Below are 22,556 nucleotides of genomic sequence, written 5' to 3'. Positions count from 1 at the left end.
TCTACTTACCTACCAGACAGGCAACTCCCAATTCCCTTGTCAGCCCTTTGCAAAGAAGCAGCAGACTGCAGCGATAAAGAAAATACAAATCAACTCTTGGCCACGAATCCTCAAATCCACAAAATTGGCTACTTTCCCCATTTCTCTTTCCAGCTGCCTGGCCCAACTGTTCCCAGCTTGGAATGGGTCTGAGAAAAATGTGGTCACAGGCCCAGATTTGTAAAGGTATTTGTGTGTTGTTGTTCTAAGCAGTCCAATGTCTAAGTGACTTAGGACCCTGTATTCCCTCAACAGTTAACGTGATTTAGATGCCCATGTGCCAAAATCCCTTATTTTAAAACACAGTAACACAAAAATTAGTTTGCTAAAAGCTATTGTTATACAACATTTTAATTGTATATACTTTGCAATTAATATTATGTAATAATGGTTTGGGGGTGTTATTTACTAGAAGCCTTATAGTCTTATTTCAAAGTCTTGAAATTTCATCTGCTAATATGTTCCCACCATTAAATTCCTCTAATAACTGGTGTGTTATAAATATGAACATGGAAATTACCAGATTAGATACTGAGTTGATTAAATAACTAGAATTAGAAGTTTATCATCACAAAAAAATCCTTTAATGGTGAATCTAAAACAGGACAAAGAGGTAGCTTACACTTGAGCCTGATATGGTTGCAGTACCTGAAGACATCAGAAAAAACAGGAATATGAAAATATCCTCTGCAGAGACAAACATTTAATGTAAAGGCTGAACTCACCTTCAGACCATGCAAAATCACTTTACAATAACAGAATTAATTACGACATTCAAAACCTCTAAACTATGCAAAGACTGAAAACATTGTTCCGTAATGTAGAATCACTAATCACAGAAGCTATTCCAGTTTCCAGTCATGCAGCAACCTAAAAATTGGCGAAGGCTAAGATCCCACAATGATTTAAATCAATTTTTGCAGGTGCATATAGTTTCGTTTGCAGTTTCTGTTATAACTGCAAGGAGTACAATGAATGGAAATGCCTTGGTGGAAAAGCGTCAACATTTTAGGCCTCTTTGCCTCCTGAGGCCAAATGGCCCTCCTAGCCTTCCTCCCCACCCCCAATAGGGGCTGCCCATATCCAACCTATTTCTGCACCCCACTCACAATTGATGCCCTTGGTCAGGGCAGACTCAGAGTTCAGAGGTTCATCCACAGAGTTCATCTCCTGTCCTGAGTAGGGGGAGGAAAAAAAGGCATCTTAGTCACTCTGCTGGTACTCACCCTCTTCCTGCTCACTGCTCTCTGCCTCTGTTCATGGCACCTCTCCACTGCTGCCTGGCTGGCTGCTTATCACATCTCTCAATAGGCCACTCCACCATTCATAGAATCATAGAATCTAAGGTCTGGAAGGGACCTCAAGAGGTCATCTAGTCCAGCCCCCTGCCCAGAGCAGGATCAACCCCAACTAAATCACCCCAGCCAGGACCACATCAAGCCAGGACTTAGAAACTTCCAGGAATGGGGATTCCCACCACCATTGTCGGTAACACATTCCAGTGCTTCACCACCCTCCTGGTGAAATAGTTTTTCCTAATATCTCACCTACACCTCTCCCTCTAACTTCAGACCATTGCTCCTTGTTCTGCCATCAGACACCAGTGAGAACAGTCTCTCCCCCTCCTCTTTAGAGCCCCCTTTCAGGAAGTTGAAAGCTGCTATCAAATTGCCCCTCAGTCTTCTCTTCTGCTAACTAAACAAGCCCATACCCCTCAGCCTCTCCCCATAGGTCATGTGCTCCAGCCCCTTCAACATTTTCATTGCCCTCTGCTGAACCCACTCCAATGTAACCTTTCTATACTGAGGGGCCCAGAACTGGACACAAATACTCCAGATGTGGCGTCACCAGTGCCGAGTAGCGGGGAATAACAACTTTTCTAGATCTGCTGGAAATGTTTCTCCCAGTGCATCCCAGTATGCTATTAGCCTTCTTGCCTGGTCTCTGCTGCTGCCTGTTTGTGGTGAATTTGACTTGGGGCACAGCCCAGTGATTTCAATGCTTGGCCCAAAGCACAGTCCAGCCACAAGAAATTTCAACATCCACAAAATAAATCCAAATAATACAAGAGGCTCCTTATGGAGCTTCCTTCAGATCTACCATGGAGACTGTGTGGAGAAACAGACAACCCAGTCTTACAACCAGTACCTGGAGGGCACATAGCCTGCTGATTCAGGGTCCTACTCTCCTTCACAGAAATCTGGCAATGGAGCCCTGGTCCACCTGTGGACCTTTAAACTGACAGTATATTAGACATCATGCTACAGAGAAAACATTCCTTCAGATCCTGCTTACGTGCCTATAAAAATCTGTCTCTTCATGGCTAGATGGGGCAAGTAAGCTCCCAGGGCATCCTTTCACCTCTGCTGATTTAAACAGAAATCATGGAATATTGGAACAGCAGGAAGGAATGATAGGTCAGGACTATAGTACCTTAGCAGAGCTGAATCAAGCAGCATCTATCCAATTGTATGTGCCTCTGTATAGGTGGAAACTGTTCTACATATAAATTTAATCTCACAGGCTAAACTTCATCTCGTGTCAACGCCTAAAAAAAAACCCAGCAGTCACCGGGTACGAATCAGGTCCAGCATATGCAAACCCCTCTGTTATTCGTGGGCAGGGTGGCTTAAGAGCTGCACAGAGTTGGCAGCCTGTCACGCATTAAAATAGAACAGGAATTGCAAGCAACGCATGACCCGCGGCTCACAATCCTGCTCCAAACCAGACGCGATATCCAGGTGTCTGGTGGAAAAGAAATTCCTCAGAACTGGGCGAACCAAGAGATTCTTGTGACAGGTAACCAGTTTTCCATATGTGCTATAACTACTGCAGTCTTCCAGCTGGGGGCAGCTTGGGCAGGCCTATGCATGCTTGTTATCGGCAGCATAAATATCTCTGCCTTGCGTCACCATGGCACAAAGCAGCTGGACCATTTCAAAAGCATTTAAAAAGCATGGTAAAATTAGGGCTCCAGCATGGCTGTTTTATGACTTGCACGAGCAGCCATTGCCTAGAGAGAAATTATCCTCTTTATTTCCAAGGCTAAAGGTTCTTTTAGCATTCATCAAAAGCAAAGTGCACCCCTGATAACACAATGGGTTGTTTTTATCTACTGCAGCCTCTTTCCTGTTTGCATAATTTCACATCTGAGATCTCAGCGCTTCACACGCAACTCATTTCATTGTGTCAGAGATTGTTTTCACCAGCTGGACTTGCATAGTTATGAGAGATTTACTTATGCCCTATTCTTTTCAGAGTTCTTGCTTCTTGAATCCTCAAGAAAAACAGTTTAAAGTATTCTTGTTATTGATCCTTCCTGGAAGCCCATCAAATGGTTGGTCTCAGTGAACCACAAAGCCACCTCATTATTCTCCTTCTATTCCTTCCATAAACCTCTCCAGGGTGGCTTACAAAAAACTTTACAGTAGTTACACTGAGTGTGCTCTGACCATTGCACCATGTGAGCCAATATTGTCTCAGTGCCCTTTGTACACCCTTATGGGTCTGTCTGTATCCACCTCTGGTCTTACATTTAGACTGTAAGCTCTTTAGAGCAGGGACTGTCTTTGTGTTTTATTTATACAGCTCCTTCCCAGCACTGTGGGATCATGCTCCGTGGTAGAGGTGCCTCTACATTATGACAATACAAATAATATCTTGCAGCAATCAATTCTCCAGGCTATTTAAGCAGTGAGGGCTAGACAGACATGGCTTCAAAATCATGAACCATACTTAGGTGCCAAACCTCTGTAGACTCTCCTTTGTGCCTTTGAAAACCTTGCCCTGTTTGGTAAAACCACTCCTTTCATCAATTTTAAATGTGCTGTCTTTCATTTTCGTTGAATGTCCCCTTGTCCCTCTTATGACAAGGAGTGAAAAGAAGTTCCCAATCCACCTTCTCTATACCACTATATTCAGGCCCACTTACCAGTGGGAACAAAAGGGGCAGCTGCGCTGGGGCCCAGCGACTGGAGCCCTGGTTCCTTTAAATCACTTCCAGAGATCTGTGCAGTATGCTCCAGGCAGCTCTCAGGACTGGCAGGCAGCATTTCTGTTAATTTTTTCCATCTATGGATGGAATAAATTTTGTTCTGTGCACCAAGGCATGTGCAGAAGTGCACCACCAATGGAAACACACTTGGCAGGATGTGGGCGCTTTGCTAATCAGCTGGATAGTACATGAATCTCTCCTGGGCAGTCGCCCAACTGCTCAGCTTACAGGGAACACTGCTGGGGAAGGGACAGGGGAGCATCATGGCATGCTTTGGGTGGTGCTGAGGGAATGGCCACCCCCACACACTCCTTGCCCAGGGGCCCAGCAAGTCTGTCAACCTCCCTGAGCATATTCTATTTACATAGAGTGATACCAAAGAGATACAAGAGAATGCATAAGGTAGAAAATAAATTATCTGATTGCTAAAAAAGACGTTCAATTACAGCAGTGGCTGCTCTTCAAGTTCCACTTGGAAGCAGTCTTTACGAGATTACAGGCTAACTGCAAACATATAGTCTGTCCTGAAACTCTTAGCTACAATTGTGCTGCGAGGGGATGGAGAGGTCTTGCATGCCCATGTCAGAGCACAGAAGGACTCTCCATTGTCCTCGCCCCCGCCTCCATTCTTACATATATTTATCTAGCTTAGGATTCACAAAGTGCCAATTGCCATAGCATCTAGAAATGAATACAGGCTGGAGATTGAAATGTATACCTGGAGTTTAACTGTACGCCCTCCCTTCTACTAAACCTCTTTGAGCTTGTTTAGATGAACACAGTGTGCATTGCCAAGTGCAGGGTAGAGTCACACCCACGCTTCTTCTGAACCATGTGGACCCTGCAGCCTCACGCTGTTTCCGAATGTGCTTTAAGCTACTCCATAGCCAGCTGTAGATGGTAGAGAAGGTGCCAGCAGTCAAGACGACAGGATGTGTGTCAGAGCATGGGGAGGCTACATATGAAGGATTCATTCTAGCTAGCTAACAAGGATTCATTCTAGCTAACAAGGATAACAGGGGGTGGTCATTCTTCAGGCTCGCCAACAGCAGAAAGAACCTGACTTTGTAGAACCCAGCACTGAACTCCCCACTTTTGCAGTGGATTTGCCCTTCTGGGTCAGAGCACTCATCTGTCCAGGCTGAGATTCTGCCTCTGTCACTGATCACTTGCAAGGGTGAAGAGCAGGAGCAGAAGGGAACAGGGAGAATCCGTTATGCCCCCAGCTCAGTCTCTGATCCAGCAACGCACTTACATATACAGATACGTTTCAGCAGGTGAGCACAACCATTAAAGCCAGTGAGGCTACAGTAAACCCTTGGTTTAACTGACTAATGGGGGGAGGGGTGTCCATTAATGCCAAAAGTCCGTTATAGCTGAAGGGTTATGCTGTATGATGATGTAATGACCTTCCGAGCCCATCACTCACACCTGTCCTCTGCCCCATTCCTCCCCTCACACCTCCATCTTCCTCTCCCAATTACCAGGAGAGCAGCTGAATGTCAGCCTGGCTCCTTCCACCTCCTGCAGCTCTCAGCACTGGTTTGGAGCTGCCCATGCGAAGGTGGAGATGGTGGCTGCCCCCAGCCTGCCAGTGGGTAGCAGCCTCCAGCACCATGGCTGCTGCTCAATGCCATTGCAGGTAGCGGTGGCTGGGTGCCAACATGCTCCATGCACATAGGGCGGGGGGAGGAGAGCTCCTGCGCCCCACTGCAGCCTCTCCTCGGCTCCTCTGGCCCCAGTGGCCTCAGCAACTGTGGTGGCCCCTCCAGTCCTGACAGTCCCAGCCTCTCCAGCACCTCCTCCAGCAGCTCTGGTGAGTCTCCAGCATTTATTTTCGGGGAGATGGAGCCGGGCTGGCAGGCAGCGTCTGTTATTTCCAAAGTCCGTTTTTATCAGGGTCCATTAATTCAAGGGTTTACTGTACTCAGAAACTTAGAATTAAGCACACGCTTCAGTGCTTTGCTGGATCAGCTTCTAATTGTCCAGAGCTGTGCATGAGGGATGAGCAGGTGAATTCTACACAGGTGAACCAGTACATTTTCTTAATGGGCGGCTGAGATTGACTAAGGCAACAGCTACACTAGGCAAAGTGAGTCAACCACAGATATGCAATTCTAGCTACACAAACTGCGCAGCTAAAAATCGATGCATCTGTGCTCGACTAACTTGGTTGTCCATACTGGGGAAGACAGATTAGGGAGCTTTTCATGTCAACCTCCCTGACTCCTCATGTCTCGCAAGGAGTATAGGAGTCAACTGCAACCCCTGAGAGGTCGATTTCCCATGTCCACAGTGGACACATGGAAACAAACCCTATAGTGGACACATGGAAACAAACCCCAGAAGCGGGTTGATCTTCCAGGGTAGTGAAAACATAGCCTAGGGAAGCTATAAAAAGTGGACTACAGTAGCAATCATTAACCATCCAAGATTAGTCCCACCCCCACAGGGCAAACTTGGCTCCAGCAGCCAAACACAAAGGGCCTCAGATACAGTGCGCACTGCTGCTTGATGAGTCATGAGCTCTAGAGGCCATAAACTTATTCAAATGGTGTCAGACCTTAGGTGGGGCTGGGCGTAGATTCATTCCACTCAGAGGCCTGCAGACACTCCTTTCTTCTGTTTGCTCTCTCAGTTTGGTTCTGGGGAAGCTGTCCTCCATCCTTTTGCTGACACCGCGAAACAAATCACAAAATGGCCCAGGCTAATTTATTTGCTGCAAGCCTGAAAAGTATACACAGGTGGTTCCATGCATAAGTCAAACACGCAGGCACATATTTCAGTGGCAGCAATTCTGGAACTCCCTATTCCTCAGAGCTCTGCAGCTCTTTACTTACTCAACGCAGGACAGAGGTTAAAAGTTCCAGTCCTGGTCTGAAGATCCCCAACGTTCACGCGTGGGGATGGGGGGGCCAGCTGAGGACCATGGAACTGGAGCTGAACTCAGCCAGAGCTGAAGGGCATGTAAGTGTGGGATTTTGGTCCAGGTCCATCTCTGGTTCTCTCTTTATGTGCATTTTTTTTTTTTTTAATTCAGGGCTGAAGACAGCTGTAGCTTTTAATTCACACACCCCGACTCTGACCAAAAGAAAAAGATCCAAATAAACCAGAAATCCCTTTTGACCTGCTGCGTGACAGGCTAACTATGTGGGTGTGTGCCACCTGCAAAATCACAGCACTTAGGGCTGCAACTCAAGACGAGTCTTGATATAAGCACATGCACAACCTGAAGCTTGGAAATATTCCCCTGACTTCCATGAAATCGCTTATGTATTTAGCTTTAAGCATCAGCTTGATTCCTTGCATGAAACAGGGCCTATCACAGCTTCCCTAGAAAGTGTTCTTGGTTTTCTCTCCTTGTGTGGTCGCGCAGCGACACCTAATGGTGGAGGTGGTGAATCTCTCGCACTTATTCTTCCCACCTGCCTTGCATAGAGGAGTTACTGTAAGACAGCAACGTCTGATTCGTTCAGGGGAGAGGTCCAAGCTTGGGTTTAAAGAATGGTCCATGGGTTGGGCTGTACATTTAGGACTGCATCATACTCTCCTCCATTCACAGAGGAACCCTCAGAGGCATCAATGGGAAGTTTGCACAATGATTCAAGGGAAAATATATCTTTTATGTAGGAACTAAGGCCTCACATTTTCAATGGGAACTAAGGATTTTGGGTGCCCAAGGCAGGCTTCCCTCTCTCCCTCTCTTATGTGGCAAGCCCTTTAATTTTCTCTTGTCTGGCTGCATCCTAAAGTTACCTTTGCAGCCTAGAAGGGGATCCCAGGTCACTCCTTGCCCTCCGGAGGTAAAGATTCCACTAGCAAACAGTCCATCTCTATTTTTCATCCTCACAGAGGGGAGCTTTTGTGCTGTTTCCATGGCTTTGCTCTGACTGGTTGGGGGGTGACCGTCTGGGAGAAAGTGGAGTCTTGCTTCACCCTGCACTGCAAGGTTCCTTTGCCTGGACTCCTTAAAGGAAGTAATGTTTTCTGCTGGAAACTCAGTCTTCCCCCAGACCTCCCAGATCCACCCCGACTGCCTCGTCATCATTAGGTGGAGACTACTTAGCACAGAGTAGCCTGGGCTCCATTCCCTCCTTCATGACTCTTTTCCTTTAAGGGCCAATATATTTGCTATGATGCCCAGTCTGGCACAGTTTAACAGGCATCTTGGAAAATCTGGCCTCAAGCACTCACCCTCTGAAAAATCAGAAACCTTTAAAGTTTCTGAAGTTGGGCACCCAGAAACTGAGGTGTCCAAAATTGCCAGCGACTGGAGAAGTTGGGCCTACGCCTTTAGCTTAGATTTTATCATTATGATGTTCCTCATTGTTACACACAGAATCACTCAGAGGGAAGCATTGCACCTGTAGAAACACTGCTATCTGTGCCCATCTATTTTTTGTCTCACTTTCCCTCCCATCCCTATATTTGTGTGCTGCCTCCTTTCTTTTCTCGCTCCAACAACTTCTAGTCTCCAACCACCACCCATTGGCTATTTCAGAAAAGTTTATCCTTGGCAAAATAATTCCACCTAATAACACTAATGGGTCATGTCTACACTAGCCCCAAACTTCGAAATGGCCATGCAAATGGCCATTTCGAAGTTTACTAATGAAGCGCTGCAATACATATTCAGCGCTTCATTAGCATGCGGGCGGCCGCAGCACTTCGAAATTGACGTGCCTCACCGCCACGCAGCTCGTCCCGTCGGGGCTCCTTTTCGAAAGGACCCCGCCTACTTCGAAGTCCCTTTCACTTTCCTGTTCTCCCACAAGGAGACTTATACACAAGGTAAGTGTGAGGTTTCCTTGACTTGTAAATGCTAAAGACAAACAAGTCACTCAAAAGATTTGAGGAAAACATTTTCTCCACTTAACTCCAAGAACCTGGCCTGATTGTGCTCAGACTTTCCAAACCAAAGGTCGTCCCTAAGGCTACAATTTGGCATGGAAAAATGTCAGCCAGCAAAAGCAATTTTTCCTGTAAGGATGTTATGGGAAACTGAAGAAGTGACAGGGAGGGAAATTGGAATTCATCTGTAGCTTCTGTTACAACGGAAGCTATTTATAGTACATTTCTCGTGAGTTTGTAGACAGTAAAGGACAGTGGCATATGATGAGGGAGGCTCTGGTGATGCACCAGACATATGTCCTCCCCGTGGCTCACCTCTGTCCCAAGCTGCTCCCCTCCCTTTCCCACTCTGCTCCACCACTGCCCCTCTGCTGCCTGCTTTGCTCTGTCTGTTTTGCCCCAGTCCTGCCTTGGCCCACCTCTTCCTCTGGGAGCACTGTACTGCTTCTGGTGAGTGTGGGGACAGTCCTGCTCCCACTGCTCTTGGGCTGCACTCCGGGAGTGGAGCAGGACCACTCTGCACTCACAGGAAGTGGCATGGCTCTAATGGTGACCCCTTGTGCACCTCCCACACATTGCCCCAGTAAGGGAACATTTTAGGTTCTCTCCATATGAAGAACGCAGCTCCAAGCTTGACTTTGACCATCCCCTAACGTCTCCTCATTAAAGCAACTGACCTGAAATGTCACACTTGCCATCTTCTATTTATCTAGTCCCTCAATGGTACCCATCACCGTAGCATCGGAGTATTTCATGACTTCAGCAACTTAATCTTCAAAACATCTGAGAGAGATAAGAATGGGTTCGTATCCCCATCATACAGATGATGTGGAACTGAGCCGCAAAGTGACATGGCCAATGTGACACAGGACCCCAGATCTCATAAGTCTTAATCTAGGTCCTTACTCCAACATACTCAGAAAAAAATCTGAAGCAAATCGTGTAAGATATTCGGGAGCTATATAAGCCTTTGGTTCCACCTTAAGCCACACAGGCATTCTAATGGCTAACAGGAGCCAGAGAATAGGAGGTTCAGGAGACTTTGTTTTTGATTTGTCCTTTACGCTCTACCTTTGCCAGTTTGCACCTGCTGTAGGATTCTGTAAAATGGTAGTCTCAGATTTTCAGAGCAGCCAAAATGATTTGAACATACAACTCCCATAAAAATTAAGATTAGGTAACCAAAACCTCTAAAGCAGCTTTGGACTCTCACCTCTAATCTCCCACATTATACATGAGCAAAAACATCTATTAAAACTATTGTCCAAGGCTGGCTTGAGGCAATGTTAACTGATCCTACAACATCCTTGGTAGGTTAGATAATACTAGTTAACATTTGAGGCTAGCTTATGCATATTAAGAAAGAGGCAGGAGATGAAATGCCATCAACAGGTTAAAATTAAATAGTGAAGACTTGTGAAGGAGCTATTGTATATATGCTTTACTGTCTCTTCCAACAGCTGGAGAAAGAATCAGAGGAAAGTTTTGGCTCTGAAATGCCAGAATTAAAAACTGAAGTTTCTTTTCAGCCATAGAGACATGAGAAAGTTCCAAGGAACTGGGGCTTCAAGGAGTGGGGAGAAAGATCCCAAACATTTTACATGGCAATCAATCCTGTATAGGAAAGTTTATGTATACTTACCTGAAAATTTCCTTTCTTTGAGTAATCAGGTCCACAGATGCCGCTCCCTGGGAGACAGATCAGTCAGAATTGAGATGGAAATGGACATCCAAGAATTTGGGTTTGCTGTCATTGGGTTGAATGTACCATGCCCTGCAGTAGGAGAAATTGTTTTTAATGTCCTTTGAAAAAAAAATTCAATCTGTGACTTATGTGGCCAGGGTCCTGCTTTCCCTGGCCATTGTTTGGGTCAGCAGATTTCTTCCTTTGCCAGGGGTTTAGGCTTAACAGCTAGTTTCTGTGGTAGGGAGCCAAGCCACTCCTTCTGGGTCTTGCTCACCTGTAGTTTCTGTCTCTATAACTGTTGGTACTCCGTATGTCTCTAGCTCTTATTCAATCTCTGCCTCTCTTTCCCCAGCAACTTCTAACTGGGGTGGTGTTTAAAGGCTTCCAGCAGGCCTGAAGTGGAGTCAGCTGGCTCCAATCTGCCTGGGCCAGCAGCTCCTAATTGTTCTGCAGCCCTCCACCTCTACTTAGCAGGCCTTTTACTCTTTTTGGCCTGTCTAGCCCCTACTCTGGAGCAGCCCTCCAGTGACCTTGTCACACTAAGTAGAGTTGAATGATCCTTGCTGCTGCTGTTCTCTCAACAAGAGGGACCTTCAGTAGGCAGGGCATTCCCCTCCTGCAAATGACTGACAGGTCTGGTTCTGCCACTAAATTGCAAACGGAACGTACGAAGAACTGAGTTTTCTGTATGAGGAGCTGAGGAAGACTGCTGTATTTTGTACTTAATCTTGCTACCTCCTGCCTTTATGGCGTCATGTCCCAAGTCTGCTTGACTACCTGCATCTGGTGCACGAGAAGGTTACACCTAAACTTTTTGTTTAGACTTCCATGGTAAATAGGATTCTCACGGTGGCATCTGGATACAGGGCTACACGGACAAAATGAACAACACTGATCCTGGTACTACCAATGCCACACAGAACATTGTTTTCCTGTCACTACCCTATTTCCAAAGAGGAGGAAGTGCAGCTATTCATTCTTCTATCCATTGCCCCACTGAAACTGATTTCAGCCTGTCACGGCTTTGAGGCAAGCTGGCTTCTCTCTTGCCCATTAGCAGCAATTCCCTGGCCTCCCTGATGAGCTGGCAACACACACACACACACTCAGGTTGTAATGGGACTTAATTAGAAATGAGTCATGCTGCACACCTGAAGGTCAACTGATGAATTGCCTTCTGGCGCAAAGGCAGAGCTAAGCCTTAAACAGAGCTCGGAATTCAGTATATGGGGGAAGATCCTGGAGGAACAAACGAGAAGTACCCCTGTGAGAAAAGCATGTGAAAGTCAGGGTGAGAGACCCAGGGAGAGCAAAGTGTGCCTCTGAGGGAGAGCCCTCATCTAGGGCCTACATGAAAGCCCTGGAGAAGCAGAAAGACTATTCAGTTACAACAGAACATGGCACCAGAGAGGTTCCTAAGGTATCCCTGAGGAAGACATAGTAAGGAGAAAGAAGCAAGATGAGAGAAACTTTCAGCAGCTAGAAAGGGCCAAGAACATGGAGCCCAAAAGGGAAGGAAGACCTGGAACCAGAAGATAGACAGCCTAGCCTACAGTAGGTACTGAAGCCAAAAATACTGGTGACATCATATTAGGTGGCACACCAAGAGCATATACACCTGCCATTTCAAAGGCAGAATCAAAAAATGCACACCTTTTTGGCTTTAGATCTGAATTGGAAATAAAATCATAAAGTTGAGCTCCGATTGGCAGATGTGAATCCATATTATCTAAATGGGCTTAGATACAAGATCCTAATTGGGTTTTCTCCAATAACCACCTTTTTTTGCTCCCTCTCTCCCTTTCTCTCTGAGAAAGAAAGCACCTTCACTTAAACTTCATTCCAAATGACTTACATTTTGATTGCTAAATATCTTAGTCTGCCTTTCTGCGTATGACCCAAAGACAACTGCAATTACAAAACGATGCTGAAGCTATTGAAGCATCCTCAGAAGAAGATAGGAGAAGAACGAGCGCAAGTCTGACTTGTGTTAGAGTAGAAATATTTCTTCCCTCAATAGCAGAAGCTGATGAATAAACTTTCTACTAAAAAGCAGACACCCTGAAGTAACAAAAAGAGGATCCCATTACAGGCATATTTTATGCACATCTTAATAAAGTATTCAATGCCAGATGACAGATATATTAGACAGATTTCAGCAATCAATTTCCAGCTTTGTTCAGATCAGTAAAGTTGCTAGAAAAATTCAAATTCAAATTTCTGGAAACTAGGCTGTAAAATAAAAGTAGAAATATTTGCAAATTTTTAGGTCAGACACAAATATCTTTGCAAGGAATACATTTGAAGAATGGATTAATTAAAAACAGAAGAAAGATCATATTCCTTTTTAAATTTGACTAGTAACAATATGTTGAAGGCTACCGAATAGTCTCTCCTGCTACAGTGGATTTCATTCACCAAGGATTTTCACCACCCAAGGAAGAAGTTGACTGAATTGCACCAGATCATCAGTTTGTCTAAGAGAAATAGGTACCACTGGAGAACTTTTTAGAAAATGCATTGTAGATTATAACTCACCATATTCAGCTTGTAACTATATACTTCATCATCAGAATTAATCCCATGTGTTTCTCTCAGTCAGCCAATGCTGTGTCTGGTATGTTGATAATACACTTCTTTTCAAAATCTAATCATGATTTTCTTTTAGCACTCCTTTGTAAATCTTTCAAAATTATTTCCTTCTGTCAACTTCTGGTCAAATGAAGTATTGCAGCATTTCAGCCAAGCACGCACAATTCATAATGGTGCAAAACTTGCTCTGTTTTACATGCCTTACATCAGAAAAGAGCTCCTGATGAAATGCTGGCAATCTAAGTTTTCCATATTACTGTATACACAAGTTGCATTCCAATACAACATAAATACCATTAAGAGAAAAATCCTCTTCAAGGTTTCTGCTTTCAAGAACACACAGCTTTATGAGCAAGAGACAGATTTGATTCTTGTAATTATAATTCTCCTCATGCAGAGCTATGACTCAAACTGGGATCTTGTGCTATGAACAAATGAAAGCTACTTTGTTTAGGAACTCCCTAAGTAACCATGGCACAACTTCTGGTGCTGACTTACACCAAAAAAATACAACAAGCTTATATTTCAAATATATAGTGTTACAGACAATATACCAACTCTCAGGTACATCTATATTGTCCGGTAGATCGACCCTGTCAGGGTTAATCTTCTAGGGTTCAATTCTGCACACCTAGTCGGGATGCACTAAATCAAACTATCAGGGGTCAACCGTTGACCCCTGCATATCTCAATCTTGCAAGGAGTAAGGGTGGTCGCCGGGAGTGAGGACAGCCCGCTTAACTGATTCCAGCAAACTCAATTCTAGCTACACAATTGCGCTAGCTAGAATTGCATGTCTATGATCAACTTCAAGGTCTAGTGTAGACCTGGCTTCACTTTCAAAAGCAAAATTGTGAACTGTTGCTTAAATGCTCTATGACGGAAGTAGTAAAAATTCAGCAGAAAAGAACCTCACTAATGAGCAGCTGTCTGAAAGACATGTATTGCATTATCAAATATTTCCCTTACAATGTTACTCAAAGTGCTTCATCAGGAGCAAAGCCTTGTTGTGCTAGACATTGTACAAAAACATAGTGGGACATCATCTCTGCTCTGTAGAGCTTCATGATATACTAAGCAGGTAACAAATTGGCCAGGAAAAGCTAAGAGAAACTCCAGCATGTGGAAGTAAGTAACAAGGAGTTTCAATAAAAGAGTTGCCAAACCTACACGTATTAGATGAGAAGAGTACTAGAACTGGCAAAAACTAGATTTTGCTGTGTAAATAACTGAGATGAGCTCAAACATCCTCTATGTATGGTGCTCATATCCCCCTGCCCCCCCCACCATTACCATGGTATCTGACTACCTTGAAATCATTAAGGTGTTTTATCCATGGAATACCTGGGTGAAATAGAATCCCCATTTGGCAAATGGGAAATAGAGAGACAGAGAGAAAAAGTGCCTTGGCCATGGTCCACAAATGCAGCTGCCAAGCAAGTAATCAACCCACGTTTCCTAAGTCACAAGCCAGATTACTAACCATTGGACCACTCTTCCTCTCAAAGTCTATTATGTATAACTAACAACTTCCCATTACATTATAAGCATCATCATTTGCACTGTACATCTTTAGCACAGAATGAATGACAGAACCAAGTCAGATTTTTTTAAAGGTAGTTAAACAACAGTGGAAGGTAGATGCTCAAATGCCTTTTGTCGTGAATGAATGCCTGTAAAGTGTTAAACCTAGGTGAGCCAATGGGAAGAGAGAGGGGGATATTTTTTGAATATTAGTAGATGCCTGCTGAGGAGTCTTTCTTTTGTGTGGCTGGAGGAGAGAGACAGAGATGTTTGTTCCTGAGCAGGCTTAAGGAATTCAGTAACTATCCAGGCCTCAAGAAAATCTGGACATACAGATATGTAAGTAGAAAGGAAAAGTTTGGTCAGATGTGATCAGGTTATTTTTTATTTGGGTTTGGTGCAGGACTTCTCAGGATGGCTGATGTACCCTTCTGTGCACTGTGAAACTGAATCCCAGAGAAGTAATTGTGCTTTAGCTACCCTTTTCAAAAGAAAAATGTTGCGCTGTAACACGTAGCAACCACGTATGGTTTATCACACATCTTTTGTTTTGTTAATAAAACTTTTTTTTTTAAGGCAATGATTTAATCCCTGTATCTGAGAGAAGGGTCTATGTATATCTAGGCCTAAGACTGAAAGATGAGCTATCAGATTACATCTTTATTTTTTCCTTTTTGTTTTCAAACTCTCCCCTAAGGGACAGTTTAGGGCTATCCCACAAGGAGACGTCCCAAGTGTGTCTTCCTGGGTTTTAAAGTGGAGTTTTCTCATGTGGGTGGTGGCAGCTACTCCCTTCCCTCCCCACCAGGCTCATGGAATCTGTGACCTTGGGAAGCTTTTAAGCAGAAGCCTATAGAGACAAGGTATTTTTAAGGTCTCTTGTGTACCACCACCTTCTGCACTCAGAGTGGGGCATGGCCTTGACACCTTTAAAAAAGTGGCCTTAGGTATATAGCTTTATAATGGACTGAAGCAAAACCTCGGCTGTTGCACTTCTGTTTCCAATTTTGCAATTTCCAAATCAAAATCTGAACTTCCCCTCAAAGCTCAGAGGTGTTAGGGGTTAGCCTTTTATATACAAGAATAATTTCATGTCCACATGCTATAGACAACAGATGCAATTAGATACTGCTGTGTTTGTGTCTGTAATTTAAGATGCAGAGTTCTCTCAATGTCTATAGCAGCTAATGACACTTAGCATTTGGGAAGCAGCATTTGGTGTGTCAGAATCATTGCAGAATATAAATTTAAAAATAATCTGAAGAACAGCTTTGCTTCACTGCTGAGCAGTGCAGGAGAAATCAGTGATGTGGAGTTGAAGGAACAAATATCTTTTTTTTTCTTTTCTTCTGTGTATCTGATGTCTTGTGAAGCTCCTTTGGTTACAGTCAGGTTCTATTGATTGTTATTTGTATGGACTGCTCTGGGCTGAACTCACACACACAAGGGAGTGGGTATTTACTAGGAAAAGCAACAAACCTGAAATCGAAGTTGAAGAGGCAGTAGGCAGGCAACTGCACACAAGGAAGCAGACCTGGGGGCAGGGACCAGTTTATATTTGGGGGTATTGCCCATTCTCCTTTTCTGGAAAAGCTAGTCTCATCTTTGAGCACCTAGAGATCCTAACTAAGAGCAGCACATTATGAACTGGGTGCTATACTTCCCCATGGTGAGAGACAGAGAGCTTGCAACTTACCAAGACAAGACAAAGACACAGAGAAATCGAGTGTTTTGCCCAAGGTCACACTGCAGGTCTGTGGCAGAGGATAATATACAAATCAAGACTCCTGATTTCTAATTCACTGCTGGTGTACAATACTCCCTCCCTTTATAAACAATCACCAAGTATACAAATACACGCTTAGTAAAAACAAATTTTAAAGGATTTTGTTAAATAGCTGTAAATCCTATTTAAAGAACGCACAATGACAAACCTGTTTTTTTAAAAAGTTTCTCAGCTAAAACAATATCCGAATAAAATCCAAGTTGACAGAGTTCCTTGAAGGACTCACTCTTTGTCCCAACAAATTTCACTGCCAGGATATTCCTCAGACTAGAGGTTTTTGGAGGTTTTTTCCATTTGAAACTCCAGCCCAGAGCGTTAAAGCCATGAACATTTGATGAGGAACGTCTTTCCTGTGCTCGTCCTTTCAAGCAGCAAAGGAAGGAAGGGCACTTTGAACTGCCTTTCATGGCTCTTTTAAAGTAAGCAGTAGAGAATGCCATTCGCTGTACTGCTGAGGAATATCAAAAGCCTTTACCTGTGCCGTCAGATATTCTGAAATCCCACAAGCTTGACAGCATTGCTATCTTTATATTGTCAGCATCAGCCAGATGAAATCGGTCAAGGAGTAAATCAAGTAGAAGTAAAAGGCCCTTTAATCCACAATAACACACATCCACACTGCCGGGAGAAGGGTAAGCGCTTTAGAACCTTTGTGACTGGCAGGATATTAACATGTTGCTTTGTCTTTCCTTCTGCTTGCAAGACTTTTTTGCCTCTCAATCTTTTCTCCCCGTCAACACTTGTATCAGAACCGATGTACCTTGTGCCTATTGGCAGTTTTTGACACTGATGAAATCTGAAGGCTGTGACAGCACTTGGTGGATGGTTAGCAATGTCAAGGTCACTTCACTTCTCTTGCTTTAGCTTTAATTCTCCCAGCCTGGGGAGTCTTGTCTTAAGGGAATCCTCCTTCTTGAGCATGTCATGATTCACAGCCTCTTCAGTCCATTACCATAGCTCTTATAAGATCAGAGTGAAACTCCTGCAGTAAACAAACAGTTAGCTGGACAGCGCTGTTTCCTAATTACAGCGTGTAGTACAGTTCTGACTGCTGATAGCAAGACTTAAGACCACAGTTATTTTAAATCAGGGAAAATCAACAACTTAATCCAGCAGGGTTTATCCACTGGACATCAGTGGCTAGGAAAACCACCAGAGGAGGAAAAAACCACAACCAAATTGCCAACAGCAGAGTCAGAAGGGATGCCCAAGGGCTTAGGGAAAGGCAAGGTAACACGCTAGCGGCACTAGATTAAATGCAGCACAGAGGTACAAGTTGCACGGGTATAACTTTTTTTTTTCCTGTTAATTGCAGATTGCAAGGCTGCCATCCTGTTACACTCACAACCTTGCTTTGGCAAAGCATTGCAAGCTACCGAGTCCCCATTTTCCAGTCTTCTGCAACGTATTACACAACTGCTGTCATTAGGTTTGCCAACTCGATGTTCACCCTGAAAGGTTCAGTAACTTGGATGCAGATCTCTCTGAGCTGAAACCCCCTGCGCCACTCTAGAGAAACAGTCTGAAATCCCACAGACTTTAGAGACTTCTTTCTTTAAATATCACAATAGCAGATGGCATGAGGATGGGCAGGTTTGCTAGGTGGGGCAACTCAATCAATCTTACTTCACTCCCCACCCTACTAGGAGCAACTAAAGTCCACAAGAAACTCAAGAACTTTCACGTTGTTCTCCAGTGCTTCTTCTCAATGATCCATCTTTTATGAGCATGACTCAAATATTCATTGAGCTTAGATTAGCAAGGACAGGAAGAAGTGCCTTCGAGAAGAGAAGACAGGAGAGAGCACACTTGTTAACATAACTGCTATCGGGTATTTCCCACTAGCTGTGAAAGCTACAGCTGGTACTGGCACTTCTCCACCAGACAGGAGATGCTGCAACTGGGGGGAGATTTCAATCCACGGTCTTGGTATGTGAAGAAATAAGAGCAAGGTGTGTCCTCTTTGGAAGGGGCGGAGCTCAAAACATTCTAAACAAACTGTTCACGTGAATCAGCAGTGTGCACATGGACACTCGGAACACAGCAGGCCAGGGTCACATCCCAGACTGGGGGCACACTCATTGATCACTGAGATTGTACCTGTCATGTGACTAGGGCATGGCTAGTCATGCCTAGTGATCAGAGGAAAGTCAGGCATAGCATCGGAGCAGGTGTTGGTAGTAGGGGTCAGAACCAGTGGCCAAGGCCAGAAGCCAGGAATCAGAACCGCGATGCTGTACCAAGTTACCTGGGGTGAGACTAGACAGGGCAGGGTTGGAACCGTGCAGGGCAGGGCTGGGAACAAGCACAGAAGCAGTCACAGCCCTAGGCAAATGCCTCCAAGTAGTCCTAGAAGTGCTTTCTGTGGCTGCTGGATTTACAAGCCACTCCGCTGATTCCTCCCATTAGCCAGGGGTGTTGCCAGTCTGGGAGCCTGCATCAGGCCACCTGTGCTCATTGGGTAGCCTGGGGACTGACTCTGCCGCAGGCCTTGAGTTCTCACTGCAGCTGGCTCTTGCCAACAGACTCAACACCCAAGGCTCAGGCTGTGGGGCTGTTTCATTGTAATGTGGATTCCTGGGTTTGGTCTTCAGCCCAAGCTCTGGGACCCACCTCACAGGGTCCTACAGCCTGGTGCCAGCCCGAGCCCAGAGCCCTTGTGGGTCAGAGTCAGCGGGCACAAGCCAGCTGTGGGTGTCCAAGTGTGGTGTAGACATACATCTCATCTGCCCCGGGTAGGTCCTGCTGGGGATTGGAGCCGTGTTTGTATCACACAGAGCTACACTTCAGGCTGAGTGAGGAGTTATGTGAAGGGAAATGGATGGCCCATTAAGGCCTAGTAAGAAGGCAAAGAGCCACTCACCTCTAGGTTCCTGATTCAAATCTAAACCAACTGGTCATGACCAAAAGTTTCAACTTCTCAGCCTAATCCCTAAAGGAGAAGGATCCATATCACAACTGTACCAGGTCTGGCCTTAATTGGAATTCTTGCCACAGACTTTAAGGAAGGAATGGACACGAAAAGACTCCGATATCCTCCCACCCAGAAACAAGGCCTCTCCCATCCAAGGCTTAGGTGCATGAGGAAGACAACTGGGTTGTGGGTGTCATGAGGAAAAACTTGAAGTGTTGTTCCTTGTGTTGTCCCTGAACTGTTGTTAAAGAAGGGACTGTGTTCGTCAGCAGCAAACACCTTTCCCGAGTGCACGTTAAAAAACAAAGAATGCTTTAATTGTTTATTCTGCTTTTCTAGTCACACCAGAATAATTAAAACAGCATTACCACAGTGCAGGATTCAACAGAGTGTGAGGGCCAGAGTCTGCTTTCTGTTACTCTGGTGCAAATCAGACACAATTCCACTGGTGTAACCGAAAGGAGACTCAGGCCCTAAACATTCAGGGAGAGCAATGAACTTCTACAGTCCCTGCTGTTTGAGAGTTGGCAAAATAAAAGGCTATAAAATATGATGCAGTCAGCCAAAAAAGCATGGTCTATACAGGGGTGAGTGCAGGATCTCATTTCAAAGTCCCTGTGGGTGCCTCATTTAAGCATCAGCCATAACCTGCTTCTTGCTTTCAATATCTGTTGTATTAGAGCTGCAGAGAATTGCTGGTGAGAGATTCTAATTCCTGCAAACAAGCCCCTGTGGACTTGCACAGAAAATACAACGTTCCCTTTCCAGTTGCCTGCTAGGTTCCCATCTGGATGCTTTAACTTTGCTGGTGCATTTCAAAGTGCCTGTTTCGGCACATGAAGCCATGTCCTGCCTCAAGATGCTTTTGGATTTCCTGAGCTCCCATTTCTGGCCAAAACTTGGGAAGAGAGATTGTTTTTATTTCTAGGGAGGAAAAAATAAAAGAAAGGGCAGATCCAGGTTACAGCCAATGAGTGATTCCACTGGCTGGGGAAGAAAAAGCCCCCAGGCCAGGAGAGAGAAGGGCAGGCAGTGGAAAAGATGAGCACAGAATGAGATATATCTGTAGAAAAAGAGGAAGAAGGAAACAGGGGCTGACAGATGTCCAAGTGCAGAAGAAGTGAAAAGAGAGTCAGACCAATTGAGTAATGCTTTCATACTTGGTGTTACTGTGTTAATCTTTCGTGTGCTCGGCTATTTGGTATTGCTGTCAAACTTCTGTTTTATATTATTTAGTATTTGTCTGACAGCAGCACCTGGAGACTTTGATCGAGGACTCCACTGTGTTAGTTTGCCATTTGTGCAGCACCAAAGACAGATTGACAATGGAATTTAAGAGCTTGGCATCGAAAGACACTTGTGGCTGTTCTATGTTAATTATTCCACCTCTGTTATCATCAGTGGAACTGCATCACTAGGGAAAACACAAATAAAAAAAGAGGGAAAGGATGTTCCAGGGGTTACAGCCTGCTACAGCCTGGTACAACTCTCAGGTCCACCACACATCCTCTTAGGCAAGTCACTTAATCTGACTCTGTCTCAGTTCTCCAACAATACAATAGGAACACTACCACTCATGGTACTCACTGGAGCATTGTGGATAAACACATTAGAAGGCTGAGTGGCAGTGGAATACTGTTGATAGATAAAATACTTATGTACACAAGACCCTGTAGCTGCCCACACTTAACTACATGTTCAGGAAATGAACTAGAGCCTGGCTCCCCACCTCTGCAAGTGGCAGGCACTGAGTTAGGTGAAGTCTGGAATGAAAGTAAAGGTGCTGAACCTCTTGCTGGGTAGCTATCAAGGGTGCAGCACCTTGCCTCTGGCGACAGGCAGTTCAACAGTGGCTGAAGAGCAGAACCTGTGGCATCTGGAATCAAATCTCACTGCTCTGCAGACACAGAACCAAGCCAAAGCCTGACCAGCTAGGACTCAGCTTTGTGCATTTGTAAACCAATGATGAATAACATCTTTACACACATACACACTCTCTCTCTCTCTCTCTGTATGTGTGGGGGAGGGTAGCGAGGAGCAAAGAAATAAATCCATCTGGGTTTCATTTAAGATTTCCACTCTCCTGCAATCTCTTCTTAATGGCACAAGCTTGTGTAAAAAAAAATAATCCACGCTGTAATATAATATGTTCCCAGGCTACAGCCTAGTTTTGGAATTAAAAATAAGCCTCCCTAATTTAAACAGGCTAGATCTTTCAGAAAAAAAGAGTTTTCTACTTAAACCCCTTGTAAGACTGAGCAGCTATATTTTTCTCTTCACAAATTATCTAATGACAATTGCCCATACCTTCCTTCTTCTGTCACTATAAGTGGGCCACTTTCAATTAGCCGTGCACGGCGGTTTTGAAAAACCCAATCAGCAATAGCACTCTTCTTTTTCAGCTACTAAAAGACTGAGCTATAAAGCTGGCAGAAAACACCTCGACTATGTCCCAAGTCTTCAATTAAAATTTTCATATAATTTTCTTCATTAGTCCAATCATCTGGCATAATTAGTTCAGTGTTTCCCCTACAGGCCACACAAGCGAATTCATCTCAAGGTCAATGCAGCACAAAACAGAACAGGATGGTTAGGAGTTACATTCCATGTTGTTATGGGGAACTTGTTTGGTATTACTCAAGTGAAGCAAATATTGCTGCACACTTACTGGGAATGGAGGAGCTGTATGAAAGGGTACTGGGTTATAGAATGCACAACGGGCAACAACCATGGTGAAGCAACCATTCAGCGCCAGAGCCTCAATCCTGCAAGGTGCAGAGAGCTCCCTTCACATCAGACCCTGAATCATGACCATCAGAGAAGGCAGAAAAATATGAAGAGCTCACGGACTATTGCAGAAGATGAAAATCATATGAGAGCGAGCAGACAAGAAGAGACCCTTTTTAGATCCCACCTGGAGAGTTGTGCCCGGTCTTTGCTGGTCACCTCCCTCAGTATGTTCCTTGGGCCAATCTACTTTTATATATCTAAAGTCACTGAAATTCAAGCACTTTCCTTGGAAAGTCTAATGGATCAACACATCTGACCATTAGTCATTTCTCCTAACTTACATTTCCCTTTGCTTAATTTCATCTTATTGCATAAGGGGAAAGTTGTCAGTGCTCTTCAGCACAAGAGAAAAGAAAATGCGTAAGCTAAAATCCCACAA

General features: G+C 44.6%; 1 protein-coding gene and 1 long non-coding RNA gene across 12 annotated transcripts in view; one reads left to right on the top strand and one right to left on the bottom strand.

Annotated features, from left to right (window-relative positions):
• The window catches only part of LOC142016009 (uncharacterized), a 69,226-nt gene that overhangs the window by 24,577 nt on the left and 22,093 nt on the right, over nucleotides 1-22,556 (bottom strand). For 7 of the 11 annotated variants that reach the window (XR_012646261.1, XR_012646265.1, XR_012646260.1 and 4 more), the window contains 4 exons: nucleotides 10,527-10,658; nucleotides 9,562-9,667; nucleotides 6,597-6,760; nucleotides 10-1,214 (listed from right to left, as the gene is read on the bottom strand). This is a non-coding gene — a long non-coding RNA (uncharacterized LOC142016009). The remainder of the gene's footprint in view (nucleotides 1-9; nucleotides 1,215-6,596; nucleotides 6,761-9,561; nucleotides 9,668-10,526; nucleotides 10,659-22,556) is intronic. The other 4 variants (XR_012646268.1, XR_012646269.1, XR_012646262.1 and 1 more) reach the window with 4 other exon arrangements.
• Nucleotides 1,212-22,556, top strand: part of LOC142016008 (dual specificity protein phosphatase 13B-like) — a 33,432-nt gene continuing 12,087 nt past the window's right edge. The window contains exon 1 of the mRNA XM_075000030.1: nucleotides 1,212-2,838. The gene's annotated coding sequence lies outside the window, so the exon portion shown is untranslated. The remainder of the gene's footprint in view (nucleotides 2,839-22,556) is intronic.

The sequence above is a fragment of the Carettochelys insculpta genome, chromosome 7 (assembly GCF_033958435.1).
Source record: "Carettochelys insculpta isolate YL-2023 chromosome 7, ASM3395843v1, whole genome shotgun sequence".
Classification (NCBI taxonomy): domain Eukaryota; kingdom Metazoa; phylum Chordata; order Testudines; family Carettochelyidae; genus Carettochelys; species Carettochelys insculpta.
This window is presented reverse-complemented; position numbering and strand designations above follow the sequence as displayed.